The sequence below is a fragment of the Eptatretus burgeri genome, chromosome 9 (assembly GCF_056783735.1).
Source record: "Eptatretus burgeri isolate ZD-2024b chromosome 9, Ebu_testis_v1, whole genome shotgun sequence".
NCBI lineage: Eukaryota > Metazoa > Chordata > Myxini > Myxiniformes > Myxinidae > Eptatretus > Eptatretus burgeri.
Window position 1 is genome coordinate 90,658,643 of NC_140969.1, and position 17,161 is coordinate 90,675,803.

Sequence of the window (17,161 nt, forward strand, 5' to 3'; positions counted from 1 at the left end):
TGGAGAATCCTTGGCTTTTGCTGGTCAGACTTTGTATCCAACAAGTGGTTGTGAAGTTTTCTGTTCAGCAATTTTTCTGTTTTCTGTTTTCTGTTTTCTGTTTTCTGTTCAGAACAACAAACAGAAATCATGAGAGAGAATCAAATGAGATTTGTTACCTGCATAGTCCGTGAGCATCAGCTGCGGCTGTATGGACATGTGGCTCGTTTTCCTGAAACTGATCCTGCTCACGAGATTCTCTCAGTGAGGAAGCCTCATGAGGGAAGGAGGCCAATGGGCTGACCACGTGCCTCGTGGTTGCAGCAGGTTGATCAGCATCTCAAGAAGATGGGGATGGGCCAGGCATCTGCCTGGGGATGGCCAGACGGAGGCCCCTGGAGTACCGGGGGAAAAGTGGATGCAGCATGCATTGCTCCGGTGCATGCTCCCATACCTGACGTGACCTTCGGCTTGAAGAGCATGGGAGGTGTCTTTTTATATAAACATATATATATATATATATATATATATATATATATATATGCATATGTAGATGTGTATATATATATATATATATATATATATATATATATATATATATATATATATATATATATATATATATATATATATATATATATATATATATATGTATATGTCTAGATATGTTGATGTGTGTATATATATATATATATATATATATATATATATATATATATATATATATATATTGTTACGTCTGAGGGGGGGGGGGTATGCATTCAAAGGGTAATTAGGATGTTTAATTAGGTATGCCATGCTGTTCGAGTTTACCAGGATCTCGATGTAATAAGTCGCAATTCAGTGGTGATAAGTTGTCTAGTAAATGTCCATTTCTTCAAGGGGGAAATGATAATTGTCACGTAATTAGATAGGGAGACGGGATAGGGTAAGTGTATCTGCGTAAATCCTGTTCGTATTCCCTGGAGGCTTGCCGTGACGTCACAGGACAGTGCTGCAGATGGCTCCGCCCCGTGATCATGATTGGCGGAAGGCGACGGCGGAGGGCCAATAAAACGGCTCGATTGGAAGTGACGAGGACTCGAGGATAAAAAGATTCTGTTCGGGGAAAAGGGGTGGGAGGAAGAAGATCGGTAAAGAAAAACCCGTTTTGGTGGAGGCTGTTGTGCTGGGAGCGTGCTGTTTTGTTGCGCTGATTCGATCCTGGATTCATCGTGTCTCGTGGCCTTGCTGTGCCTCGTGCCTCACGTTGGTTGGCTCTGGGGTTCTGCTGCCTTGGAGTATGGGGTCGAACGGCAGGCAGACCTGCCTCCCTCTCCTGCTCGCAACTTGGCGCCAGAACTGGCTCCCTGGCGGCTGTGAGCGGACTTGCGCCGACACCAGGAGGTCGACAGCACCACGGTGTCTCCTGCCCCTGACGAGTGCAACGCCAGCTCGTCCGACGCCAATCCAGGGACTCTTGCGTCTACACCACGGGCGAGCCTGACCACCAGGACCAACTACGGTTTGTGTGTGTGTGTGTGTTTGTGTGTGTGTGTGTGTGTGTTTGTGTGTGTGTGTGTGTACCTGGCGCCTTAGAGGGTTTGAGATTTGTATATCCATTGGAATTGTTTGTGTTTTCCCCACGCCCGAACCCACACCACCATCCCGTCGAATCGCCCCGGATCCCTCCTCTTGCCGAGTCTTATTATTTCTGGTTAGAGAAATAAACGTTATTAACTCAGTGAAAAGTGACTCGTGCCACCTTCCTCGTCCCGTTTGCGGTAGAGCGATTAAAACCGCCATCTTAGGGTTATAAAAAAAAAACCGCCTCAATCGTTTCGGCTCATTCTACGTTGGCGGGACTGTTCAAGTCCCGTGGACGTCACAATATATATATTTTTATATATATTTATATATATATATATATATATATATATATATATATATATATGTATATATATATATGTATATATATATATATATATATATATATATATATATATATATATATATATATATATATATTGTTGCGGTTCTCGGAACCACATGCATACAACAGATAATTGTCCCGAGTCAGTTATGCCATTAATATACGTGCAGATAGACCCCTTCCTTTTGTGTGTTGGGAGGACAAGGGAGTGCGTTGCGATGGGCTATTAGTAGGGTAAGAATACTGATTCTGGCTCACTTTTCCCCATGTAAATGAATGGGGGATTTTCAGCGATTCATAATTTTTTCCCTAAAAATAAACCCCCTTTTTATCCCAAGGTATATTTATTTGTCTCCCCTTTTAACCTGGAGGTTGAACCTCATTGAATTGAACACCTGGGGGTTGAACAGCTCACTCATTGAACCTATAAAGATTTGTTCATTCTCAAATTCCTTCAATAGTTTAATTTTCTTTGCACAATAATCCCCATCTAAAATATTGACAAACAAAACATTTGAATCTTTATATTTTTAAGATACCCCATTTGTGCCATTACGAAATGATAAACTTCTCTTAATGCTCTCATCTGACCACCTCCTGAGCCACATATCATTTTGAGATTATAGTAAATTGTTTTTTCATTGTTCAATTGATAACCATCAAAGTTTTCAGTCCATTCAAGGATATTCATTTTTTTCTTTACATCCTCTAACTTACTAGTTTTTAAATTAATTTGCTTATTTGTTTTATTTACCTTTGTTTTAGTTATTTTTTCAATAAGACTTATTTGATATTTTTCACATTCATTATGTTTTCCATTTATATACCAAGACTGAGATTTTCTCCACTCTTTAGTTTGATTAATACTTGGTTTAACCATTTATATATTGTGAAAAAACGCGGCGGTAGCCCTTAAAAAACCCTAACCCATCTTCCCATCGTTAAAACATAATCTATTTTATACACTCTATCATACAATATCCATATGGAACACAATCTATTCCATTATCTAAAATAAATCTCTTATCATCAAAGGCTCCTAATGCCTTTTTATTTACTTCTTCACTATATATGTTATGTTTATAACTTCTTATTGTATTCATTTTCCTATATTCTTCTTTCTTATTCATCAAACAATTATAATAATTTCTAAAAGTTATTGATTTCTTTATTACATATTTCTTTATTCCCTTTAACCTCTTATCAATCTGTTCACCATACTTATAAGCATATGCCTTTGCTCTCAATCCAATAAACTCACTCATTACTTTTCCACCCAACTCATCCTTAAACTTACCAATAACCTTTTCATTCTTTTTGGAAAATAACTCACTCTTCTTGCTGAAATTACTTGTATCATATACTCCAATATTTTTCTTCATATCTTCATAAACATCATCAGTTTTTATATCTAGGATAAAACTATCAGTATCCATATACAACAATGAAACATTTTCACCATACTCTTTCTTTAAGTCATTATACAAATAATCATACATCAATATCTTTGATAAATCAAGAACTGCTGTTCCAATATAAATTGGTTTATCCATTACAATACTTTCCTTTTTCATATGAATTGCAGAAAAGTTCTCTGAAAAAACCTCTTCTCTCTCAAAACTTGGTTTATTTATCAATCTCGAAGCTTCTTTCCAAGATGTTGCGAATCTAATGTTTTGCCTGTTTCTAACATTTTCCATAGTCTTTCCAAATACAGCATTATTCATTAATTTATAAAAGTCCCCTTCAAATTTTACTTTTGTATTTGCTCTCATATCTGTATTGAATTGAATATACTTTTTCACCCAAGGACTTTGTTTAAATTTTAAAACTCTATGAATTTTAGCTACTCTCAATCCTTCTCTCAAAAACTGTTTTAAGCTTCTCTGATGCAAAACATATCCCTCTTTATCATAGAATGTTGTTAATAACTTTTCTGTTGATTTGCCTTTAATATTAAAACTTTTATGATAATCACTTAACCATTCTTTCTTTGGAGTTTCTTTCTCACATGCAAAAGGAAGATCTTTATGCTTATTATGAAGATCACTCGGGTACCTCAAATCAACTTCAAAATAATAACCTTCTTCTTCGTCATTCAATTCCTCTTGAGAAGAAATAACAATATTCATCAAAGCCTTTTCATAATCCTTTTCTTCCACCCACTCTAATTTACCATAAGGCAGAGATTGAGACATTGCCCATCCATACAAATTATTAGCATCAAAATACATCAAATAATTACTATCTTTTTCACTATCATAATTTGGAAGATATTTATTATTTGCTTTAGCATATCTTTTTGAACATACTTGTGATATTCCACCTCTCTTGGACTTCTCAATCATCAAAAGCATATCCACATCACTGATTAAATCTATATCTTGTTTTGTCATTTTCAACATTGCACTCCAAGCTAAACCAGGAGCTGTGAAATAGTGGGCAGGATCTAATCCATAACAATTTTTATTATGACAGAGTGATCTAAAAGCTTCAAACACATCAGCTAACAATAAAACATCTGTTTTTAGATATAAATCGTGATATTCTCCAAGGTTCTTTATCTTAAATATTTTCCATATTTCTTGTGCGTGTTTATATTCCTTATCACTTATCTCTTCTTCATAAAGGTTATTATAGAAACTTTCTTTTGATGGAAGTTGTGTTTCTTTAAATCTCATAAATGAATCCATATAATCATAAGGATAAATTCCCTTACTTGTAAGAATTTTCTCTTTACTTTGAATTTCATTCCTTGTTTGAATTTCCTCTCTCGTAAGAATTCCTTCTTTAATCAGAATTTCATCTTTAATCAGAATTTCCTCTTTAGTACGAATTTTCTTTATAATTAGAATTTCATCTTCAGTTAGAATTTCTTCATTAATTACAGTTTCCTCTTTACTTTGAATTCTCTCTTTAATTTGAATTTCCTCTTTAGTGAGAATTTCCTCTTTTGGAAAGAATGAATTAAGATTTGGAAAAGAGTCCGTGGAGCTTAGATTTGATGCGAGGTAGGCTAGTGGTGTTCCCATAAACTTGTAAGAATCTAAAAACCTAAATATTCCCTGGTGTTTTTGAAAGTTCATTTATAAATAGATGTGTATCATAGTTGGCGCTGTTGTGAAGAAAGACTGGAATAAAAGAAGGTAATTTATAATTAAGATTACAACAGGAATGAGCGGGACCTCTATATTTACCAGTAAGATGACAATGGTCTCTAACTTTAGACTCCTTAATTTCCCCCTCACAAATATGGCAGATATTGTTCATTCTAAATTCTAATTTTTCTTCTTTGGTTAATTTCATCGGTTCATTTGTTTCTTTCATTAATTTAGTGAGTCTTATACAATCCTTTTCTAATCGTTTTACAAACTCTTGTGAAGCATTTTTTCCACGATAATGTTCAAGTTTGTTATACTTTTCTCCAACAGATGATTTGATATAATAACAGAAACCACAAGGAATATGTTTTTGATATTTATTTGTATATGGTTCTTTTGGATTAGGAGAAGCAGTATTTATCTTTTTAAGGATACATTCAAAATCAGCGTATATCACAAATGGGTGCATGATAGATTTATTATAATCTTAAAAATAAATCTTTTCACCAGGTTTAGGCATTGTAATTACAGCTGATTTATGATTACTACAATATTTTGAATGTTGTTCTAATCGTTCTTTTGTATGAAATGAATTAAGACATCGCTTACAAGGATATATTTTGTTTGCTGTTCTGAATACCTGAGAAGAGATTAATCTTGATAAATTATTGATGTATGTGTAATGTGAATTCTTTCCAACACTAAAATATAAAAGGTCAATGTGTGTTTCTTCATTTTTATAGTTGTTTGAAATTTTTAATATTTGAACTTTGTTTGTATCCGTTAATCCATATACATTAATAGAAAGATTATTCTTTTTCTCAAATTTAGGAATATCTGTTAGTGGCATTGGGAATTTAAAATCTTTAATGTCCAAGGTATTCTCATATTTCATATATTGTTTTACTCTTTCTGAATTACATTTTGGTGGATGTAAGTGAGCAAGAACAGACCAGAGAAAACATTTATTATCATTGTTCTTAATATTAACAACTGCCTTCTTTAGTTTTATTTCTTTTGGTAATTCAATATAAGAAGAAGCTTTAAGAGGGTTTGATTTTAGAATGTGTATATCTAAAAAGATGATTTTTTTAATATTGAATCCACTTCCTACCACTGTATTATCAACATCCTCCTCTTGTCTTGATAGTTCTTCATAAACCCCACTATTCAAAAAATCTTGAAATGATGTTATAAAATGAAGATCTGTTCTCATATAAGGAGTTTGTTCTTCATCTTGTCTTTTCATATTCATTTTCACTCCCATATAAAACTTTAAAGTTTTCATTTCTTTTAATGTCTTTTTAATAAATTTTTCAACATCGGGTTTCACTATTTCAATTGATTCAGCTATTGATGATGGACCGGGTTCTCCAAATTGAAAAATCCTTATTTTTATATGCCCTTTAAATGCCTCATCAGTGTTTTTAATATAATAGTCTCCCTTTACTTTAAACTCATTTTTCTTGTGTTTTTGTGATTGAAGATGTTGATTATAACTACTCTTCAAAACATCCTTTGAACAGATATCACAATGTTTTCTTTCCAACTCAAGAGGAGATATTTGATGAAATAGATTAAATGTGTGTTTGTTGGTTCGGAGGTGTTTTCTATAATGTTTATATTCGTGATTACAAACATCGCAGTACGTTGTATTCACCATATTTATAGAATAAAACTTTGCTTAAACTAAAATTTTCTTGATGAAAATTTCGTTTAATTTATAGGTGAATCTGTGCTTAAAAACATTTTATCCTCCAACTTTTTCACTTAATAAATACAATGTTTCAAGACACAAAAGACAAGTTTCAATCAATCTCTTCATCTGTTAAAGATACTGAGAAATATGTCAAGGATGTAAAATTGAACAAAGATAAATATAACAACTATTGGATAAAAACTATTATGGTAAATAATATGAGTTCTTCAATTTCCTTCAGTGGAAGGGCTTTTAGTATACCTGGTAGAACATCAATTAAAGTATCTCTAACAAAAGTTTCTCCTCTCCTTCTAGTAATATATTCAAAACTAGAAAAAGCAATGAAACAAGAAAAAGTATCAAAGAACAAAAACCTTATGGATGAAGCTTTAGAAAGAAAAGATAAGACCATCTGTAATATGCAAGGAGAAATTTGTATTTTTTTCAACAACCCTAAAGATGTAAATCTTGATGAAATAAAGGATGTTAATATATCAGGTGAAATGACATTTCGTTCAATAGTAGTTAACGATAATTTTAAAATTACCTTTAATATAAAAAATGTTGTCGTTGAATCTGATAATGAAAAAAGTATATCGATATCGATGGTAATATACAACTGAAAGTATAGATGAATTTCAGTTTAAGTAAAGTTTTACTTTATAAATATGCTAGACTTTCCTGATTCTCCATATGACAAATTTGAGAATTGTCCTGCGTGTGAAAGACAGGGATTAAACACAGAGTCAAAAGCCTATAAACAATGTATATTCTGTGATTATCTTCTAATTAATGATAATAAAAAATATAAAAAGGAAAATAATTCTTTTAGATTTACACCAAAAATGAATTACTTTACAAGATTGATTAGAGAAATGAATGTAAAGTATGAGGATGATAACACACCTTTCCTTACAAGGGAAGAAACTGAACGTATAAGAGAAATGTTCAAAGGATTGTTGTTGTATATTATTCATGGATGTAATTTTCAGGGAAATATCAACACAAGATATTGTATAAATAAAATAATGGATTATCTTGAAATTAAACCTGAACTTAGGATAAAATATAGAGTTTCTAAAAAGCCAATAATAAATTAAATAACCTGTTTTTCAAATATATAAATGAATGATTTTTTACCTATTTGGGAAAATAAGATAAAATTTAACAACCATAAAAATCTCCCAAATTCATTAAGATGTCTCATAGTTGGTTCAAGTGGATGTGGAAAAACCTGCTTACTTTTAAAAATGCTCCTCACTCCCAACTTTTTAGATTATGATAATTTAATAATTTTCACAAAGTCGAGTTTTCAACCAGAGTATCAACTACTCTCACAAGGTTTTAATGCTGGTCTTCAAAAAGAAGATATAATAGGTTTATTTAAACGTCAAAAAACCTAAATGATTATAACATTGAAGATATAATTCAACTATTTTGTGATACACAGAGATGTAAAAAGAAATCAAATCTTATAACTTGTATTCTTAGTGATAATACGGATGATATACCGTCTCCCCAAGATTTGGATAAATCAAAAAGAATCTCGTTATCTTTGATGATTGTGTTAATGAGAGAAACCAAACGGTAATGGACAGCTACTACACAAGAGGGAGACATTCTTCTTGTAATTGTATTTATCTTAGTCAATCGTACTTTCAACTTCCTCGTCGTTCCATCAGAAACAATGCTAATACTTTTATTTTATTCAAGTTAAATTCAATAGATATCAATAATTTTTGGAGAGATAATTGTTCTACATTATGTAGTAAAAAGAAATTTGAGGATTATATGAAGCACACGACTGAAAAATATAAATATATTGTTGTGAAACAAGATGAGATATTAAGGGATATATTTTTTGTTTTATAAACAATTACATATATAAATGACAACTATTATTATAAATCTTGTGGGTAAATCTGCTTCTGGAAAAAACTTTCATAAATCAAGGTTCTTGTGTAGTACAAATGAGAATATTGTAAATTTACTTAAAAAACACCCCGTGATACGCATTGTATCAACAACAACTAGAGCAATAAGACCTGGAGAAGTAAAAGGTGAAGATTATCACTATATTTCAGTGGAGGAACATATGCGATTGAGCAATGAAGGACAAATATTTGAGGAGGTTTCTCTTGGTACAACAAAATATTCACATTGTAAGAGTGAGTTAAAGAAACTAAAATCTGGTGGTGTTGGGATATTAAAAACTAATCCAGAAGGAACGAGACAAATTATTAAATATCTGAGCGGAGTGAAGATTTTATCATTCGGTTTTGATGTTGATGAAGAAACTCAACACAAACGTATGAAAAGCAGAGATGCAAGGATTAGTGAAGAAGAAATTACAACTCGCATTAATGTTAATAAAGAATTTGATGAAATATTTAAAGAAAAGGATTTATTTGAACACATCTACTTGAATGATGAAGAAAAGGAAAATTTCCCTGTTGATCTTTACAATTCATTAAATGATATTTTACAATAAATAAATGGATACAAAAGAAAGAGCAAGAAGATTTAAGGAACATCAAGAGTTGGTTTCAAAAGTTGTAAAACAACAGGAAGACATAAAGAAGAAACGCAGACAGAAACTAACGGGCGAAGAAGCATTTGAAAAAAAACAAGAGAAATTTTTTAAACCACTTTTAAAAACTTCCCAAGAAAAAATGAAAGATGTTTCCACAGTTCCCACAGTAGAATATACTCCCAGAAAGCTCCAAATGTTAAAAGATTTCAGTCAAATGACGGAGGAAGAATTAGAGCATATTGGAGAATTAGAACATGATGAAGGTTTATTTCAACAACTGGAAGAGATTAATCAACCCCTGATTATATTGTGAATGCTGTTCAAAACAATGAATATTCAGCGGATTCAAAAACCAAAGCAGGACTCATTCCAACAGAACAACCAGCAATATTTCATCTTGTTCAAGAAAAGGTATTGATATTTAATGATGAATTAAGGTTCTTAAGTTCTGCTCAACCCCCTGTTAAACTAACTCCGAGATTAATGTTTCTTCTCACAAAAGATGGAAGACAAGGTTCAACTGTGAGGGATGAATCAAAGTATATTGATAAACCATTGGATATGGAAAATAATGATGATAGAGTATATATTGATTTGCTGAACACTCTAAATTATAAGGTTATTCTTTCTGGTAAAAGTAGGAAGAATGAGAAGGAGAAACACATTATTCAGGCTTTAAGTATCCTTGGTTCAGGTATTAGTTTTCTTCCAAATGACCCATCGCAATTAGTTAATAGACTGTTATTGTTGTTCGGCAGTAAGAAGGCTGGAAATAACAATTGTTTTAATGAAGCATCAGCCATTTTAGACCAGTTGATGAACATGAAAATAATTAATAAATCTCAATATAAAGACATTTTATCTCATATTAAATAAGATGAGAAGCACAATCCTGAGTTTTAATTTCACAACAAGTGACCACACATCTTCATTCCCATACCCACTACAACTTTACACAACAAAAGAATATGAGGCATCTTTATTGTCCATGGAGACTTATAATACCTTATTTAATATAACCGAGAAAAATGACAAGTTTAGTTATAATCCGGGAAGTGGATACAAAACGATAACAGTCTCACCCGGAGCATACGAGATTTCTCAAATATCTTCCGAAATTGCTCGTCTTATGAAAGAACAGGGTGATGAACCAAAAAATATTGTTATAAACATTCAAAAACATACTTCAAAATCAACGATTAAAGTTAAAAATAACTACAAGGTTGATTTCACAATTGATAATTCATTTAGAGAGTTATTAGGTTTCTCCTCAAAAAGATTGAAACTAATGGGACGTTTTACAGTGATAATGTCATTCAAATATCCTCAGGAATAAATTCGGTGTTAATTCACTGTGATTTGATTGATGGTGCTTATAATGATGGATTAAAAACAAATACAATATTTTCATTCAGCACATACTCAACCCCAATTGGTTATAAATTCAATATGGAGCCTAAAAATTTGGTTTATCTACCTGTGTCAGGAAAAACCATACACAGAGTAAATTTTAGGATAACCGACCAAGATAATCGTGTGATTTCTTTTAATGGAGAAGTTATATCCATCAGAATTCACCTACGTGAAGTTTTTCAATAAATAAATACGATGGTTATTGTGAGGAAGCACGAGTTGGGAAAATATAAAATAATTACAGGGGATGGGATGTTGCGTTCGCCGTACTACAAGGGTGAAGGTATGTATCTTGGTAGAGGATACTATAAACCTAAGAGACAAAGGGGTGTTGGACATCAATTTAGAGGAGATGGGATAATTGATACTCTCATGGGTATTGGTTCAACTATTCTTAAACATAAAGACCTAATTGGTTCAACTGCTTCTGCTGTGGGAAATGTAGCAGGTGCTGTAAAGAGTATAAAAGATGCTCAGAAAGAATCTCATAAATTACAAGCAATAAAAGAAATTAAGAAAGGTAAAACTCAGTTGTCCCCCAAGAACGACAGAAAATAATTCAAATACTTGGATCAGGGTTTCAAAAGTTTTAACATCTTTTTTCCTAAATAAATACAAGTATGGAAGCAATTGATAGTATCTATGATTTGGATGATACTATTATTATCTCAAACTCCACTAAAAAAGAAGATTACTTCAAGGTAAATGCAATAACTGGAACAGACTGGAATACAAATGGTACAAAAAGTTTTGAAATAAATAATCAACAAACCTATTTGAATCTCTCCGAAAGTTTCTTGTTGTGTAAATTTAAATTCACTAAGGCTGGGAATAACACAAACGCTACACTTGTAAATGATTTCTTCTGGAAAATGTTTGATAGTGTGCGATTGTATATTGGAACACAAGAAGTTGAAGCGGTTGATTATGTCTCTGCTGTATCTGAAATGATGAAATTTACACTCTATACATTCAGTGATAGAATGGGAAAGGGGTCTGTCGAAGGTTTTATTCCTGATATGTCAACGGGAACAAACACAGACCCTGGATATATTCAAAGGAAAGGAATGTATAATGATGATACAAAAGCAGAAAATAGTTTTACTGTGGCAGTTCCTCTTAAAGGTATATTTGGATTTTGTGATTATGATAAAGTTCTGTATGGTCTTAAAATTAGATTTCAACTACAAAGGAATGATAATGAAAATAGATTGTTTTTTGGTGTTGGTAATGCTTTTGGTGATCAGAATAAATTTGTAATTGAGGAGATGAGTTGGTATATCAGTGAATATACTCCTAATCTTAAAACAGAAGAGATGTTGAATCGAAGACTTAACTCAAAAAAACCACTCAGTGTATCATACCTCAAAAGAAGATGTCAACACGTTAAACTCAATCAAACTACTTACACGTGGAATTTGGGTGTTCTGGAAGGAAAGCCACGATATCTGTGGATGATTTTTAAAAAGCCAGATGGTGATACTGCGACTGATAAGAATAATGCATTGAGTGATAATGCTAAGGTGAAACAACTTCGCGTTTCTCTAGATGGAACATTTTATCCACGAGATAGATTGGAAATTAATTGGGAAAAAATGATTTTGCTGAAGCATACAAGTCTTACCAAAAGGTGTGTGAAAGTAATGGAAATAAAGAACCTATTTTGGATATGACAGCATTTAAAAGTTTGTATACAATCTATACGTTTGACCTGAGCGCTCAAAAAGAAACTATAAAGTCTAATCGAGTGGATACTTCCCTATACATTGAAAGAGGAGAGAGTGAAGAAGTTGATACATATTGTTTGCTTTTGGAAGAAACAGAATTGCAGATTAATACAGATAATGGTGTGATGATTAGTCTCACATAATTTTTTTGTTAAATAAATGAGTGGCAAAGTACCAACTGGGGTATATGTTAATCAAATCAATCTTCATAAACTATCATCTTGTGTTCAAAATCAAAAGCCTTGTACGATTAACGTTAATACAATTCAGAGAAAAGGAGCAGTAAGAATTGATGTTTTGCTCACAAGAGAACAGGTTAAAATCTTGAATGACACTGACTCACTTAAAATTAAAATGACAAAACCAATGTTGAAAAAATATTCAATAAGAGAGACGAGTGGAGGATTTCTCCCATTTCTAATTCCTTTATTTGCTGGTTTAAGTGCGGTTGGAGCATTGACGGGTGGTATTTCAACAGCGGTCAAAACTGCCAACGAAAGGAAGGCTCAACTCCAGGCTCAAAAAGAATTGGAAAGACATAACAAAGAGTTGGAGAAACAAATTAGTGGAAGTGGTGTAATTGTAGATTTTGCTGAAAAACTTGAAGGTCTGCCTGATAAAGCGAGATTGTTAGTTGGAGATATGCTTTCTTCTATAGCACAAGCAGGTGTAAAATTAACGAAAAGAGGTAATGGATTATATCTTTCTAATAAATAAATGAGCATTGATGAGTGGTTGAAAGAATTTGGAAAGAATACAACATCAAATTTACAACTTGCCAAATATTGTAAGAAATTAAAAATTCATAATGTGGTTATTTGTATGAGAGATGAATTAACAAATGTGTCGAAACATACAAAGAATATTATTATGAACTTAGAAGATAATGATGGGAACGGTTCTCATTGGGTTTGTATTTTTAATAGTCAAGACAAATATTATTTTGATAGTTTTGGTCTTCCACCACCTGTTGAAGTCATAAAATTCTTACAGAATGGTGTTTATCAAACATTTCAAGTCCAAGAATTAAATTCCAAGTGTTGTGGTCAATTATGTCTATATGTGTTATTTCAACTCAACAAAAATAAAAAATTTTATGATATTATTTTTAATCTAATATAAATGACTTATGTTGGTAAAGATGGTTCTATCTTTGGTGTATCTCAAGAACTGGATATTGATTTATCAAATTATTACACAAAGGCACAGGCTGAACGACATAAATATAATATAAACAAAAATATTAACATGAAAAATGCTTATAAATTAAAAAATTATCCAAGCCCGACTGACGCGAATGACTTGGTGAGATTAAGCGATTTATCACAATATATATACTTAAATAAAACGGCTGTGTATTCTAAAGATACAGAAGTGTTGATATTATCTCCAGGTCATACAGAATTCACAGTTCGAATTAAAATAAATTTTTATAAAGAAGGGCGTATCGTTTGTATGAGAATAGAACAATGGGGGTATGATATGAATGATTTAGGGTATAATTGGTCATTTAAAATTAACCTCGAAGACCTGGAACAATTAAATCAGTCTCGTAAGGAAGAATATTATCCACTTGGTATCGAGAATGAGTTTTGTGGAGCCACGATTAGTAAACAACAAATAAAAGAATTTAATAAGGGTAAATATAATAATGGTTTTGCCCTTGTTTATCTCATGAAAACAGAAAAAACAGGATTATATATAATAAGTAAGGAAATACAAAATGATTTAACTATGGGAAGATGGGGAGGTGTTTCGTGCCATAATATTATTCTAACATATATTTCTAATACATAAATGACAGCAAGAAGGCTTCAAGAAAATTATCATTTCTGTGTTCAAGCATACCTTCAAGAAAAGGGTATTCGGTATTTTAATAAATATGTTCTACAACATAAGAATGAGGTATTTTCAATAAAAGATTGGCATTATGCTGATGTTGATAAACCGACAACTTTAGATTTAATTAGAATGTTAAATAATGAAAAAATTGTAAGGTTAAGAAAAGGTAAGGCTCTTTTAGAAATTCAAAAGAAATTTTATTGGTTTCCTGTTGTAAAAAATTATTTTGGATACAGGAATAACAAGAAATCCTGATGAATATATGTATAATATTCTATGGGGTGTAAACGATTCAAGTATAGTAAGGGATGAGGAAGGAGTTGAAGAAGAGAGGGAAGAGGAGGAAAAGGAGAAGAGAGAGAAGGAGGAAAGAGAGAATAGAGAGAGGGAGGAAAGAGAGAAGAGAGAGAGGGAGAAGAAAGAGAAGGAGGAAAAGGAGAAGAGAGAGAAGGAGGAAAGAGAGAATAGAGAGAGGGAGGAAAGAGAGAAGAGAGAGAGGGAGGAAAGAGAGAGAATGAATAAATATCAAAATATGGAAACCAGTGAGATTCAAAAAGAATAGAGGTATTACAGAAAATAACTCAACCCACCGAGGAGGAAAACAAAGAATTGACAAGTCTATTTGCAATACTTTCGACAAGACTATTAGCATCGACAAGATATGGATTTTAATTCAAGTTTTTTCTTAAATAAATGGAGGAGAGAGTGAAGGCATTTCTAAGGATTCTTTATGTTTTAAAAATTAAGATTCAAATGTGCATGTTGGAAACTAAAAAGGTTTTTGCACTCTGCAGGAATTTTTCTCATAAATAAATGAGTTATTGTCTCAAATGTAAAAAGAAAACTAATACTAAAAATATTTCATATATTAAAAGTAAAAATAACAGGGTTATACAAAAAGGTATATGTTCGGTGTGTGGTTCAAAAAAATCAATTTATCTCCAAACACAAACTCGGAGGAGATATACAAAAGTTTTTATCAGGAAGTAAATTTACAACTACTGGAATACCAGGGGAATTACATCTTCCAGGTTATTCTTTCTGTGGTCCAGGCACAAACTTGGATAAAAGATTAGATGAGGCAGACAATCCTAAATCCTGGAGTGAACCAATCAATAGAGTTGATGAAGTGTGCATGAGACACGATATTGATTATGGGAATACCACAACGTTGGAAGAAAAGCATGAAGCCGATAGAGAAATGTTGTATAATTTGTCTCTGATACAAAATCCAACCTTGAGAGAAAAAGTTGATAGGTTCATCGTGAAGAAGATGATTAGTGCTAAATTGAAACTTGGACTTGGAAATTCAAAAACTTATAGGCTCTAATGATGCCATTAAGACTGAAGAGCAATTAGCTGATGAATTACATAAACCAATATTCACAAAGTTTCAGAGAAGGAAAGTTTATTCCAAGGAAGTTGATTATATCTGGTCTGCTGATTTGATTGAACTCAATAATGATAAGGGGTACAAGTATGCTTTAACCGTTATTGATTTGAGGAGTAGATATGCGTGGGTTGTCCCTTTAAAAAATAAAACAGGTAATACTCTTATGTTAGCTTTTCAACAGATATTTAATAAAAGTAAGAGAAAACCTAAGAAATTGTGGACTGATGAGGGTAGAGAGTTTTATAACAAGACATTTATGAATTTTCTAAAAAATAACAGTATTACATTATACAGTACCTTTAATGAAGGGAAGGCAGTTGTTGTTGAACGTTTTAATCGTACCTTAAAAGAGAGACTATATAAAAAATTCACACAACTCGGTTCACAACAATGGTTATCTTTTATTCAGGATATTGTGGATAAGTATAATGACACGATTCACACGTCAACGAATATGAAGCCATCAGAAACATTTACAAAATTAAAATATGAAAAAGAGATTAATGTCAGAAACCCTAAGTTCAAAGTTGGTGATATCGTAAGAATATATAGGTGGAAATCTCATTTTGAAAAGGGTTTTACTGAACGATGGACGAAAGAACTTTTTAAAATTGTTGATGTAATAGATACAGTTCCTTGGACTTATAAAATATATGATTTGGAAGGGGAAGAGATTTTAGGTTCATTTTATTCACAGGAATTACAAAAGACAAAACTAAGCAGATAATACACCTTTGTGGACACTCGAGGGTCAAGTCCGAGGTGTATAACAGTATATAATGTGTGTCAAGGGGGACGTTCTTAGATCTGTGAACCCCAAACACAGAATCCTCAACTGAATAGTCAAGGCTTAACTTTTGTTTGTGTGTGTGTGTGTGTGTGTGTGCAATGGGAGCAATAGGTTGGCGCTTCACTCCCTCCTACTATACACCGTTGTGGACACTCGAGGGCCAAGTCCGAGGTGTATAACAGTATATAATGTGTGTCAAGGGGGACGTTCTTAGATCTGTGAACCCCAAACACAGAATCCTCAACTGAATAGTCAAGGCTTAACTTTTGTTTGTTGATGTGTATGTGTGTGTGTCCCAACCCTCACATTCAAAATCTCAACCCCAACCCTCACATTCAAAATCTCAACCCCAACTCAATCCTCGCCCAACACAATGTCTTTTTCAAAATGAGATTTCCACCTATATATATATATATTTTTACGTTTTTTTTTCTTCTTCCAATTCTGTCTTTTAAGGCTTTCAGGTTTGATGACGTAGAAAGGGGGAGTAAGCCTGCACTTTCTTCCCAGAACTTTCTTGATCTTGCTCCCATCAAGCACCATCCGACAAAGAACTACATCGATAGGTTTAGATCCCAAAGAGTGATAGCAACTCCAAAAGTCTCCAAAATATAAATAAATAAAATAATAATAATAATAAATAAATAAATAAATAAATAAAAGCCCCCAAAAAAGTTTCAAGTGTCCAACATAAACCCAACTTTCCAAGTCTTCAAGGTATAACCACATTCCCGTTGAGTTTCCAAGATATGTATCACATTGTGAGTTATCA

At 32.5% G+C, this 17,161-nt stretch overlaps 1 protein-coding gene across 3 annotated transcripts in view; it reads right to left on the reverse strand.

Moving 5' to 3' along the window:
* Positions 1-17,161, reverse strand: part of LOC147020597 (uncharacterized) — a 655,359-nt gene that overhangs the window by 40,845 nt on the left and 597,353 nt on the right. The window lies entirely within an intron of this gene.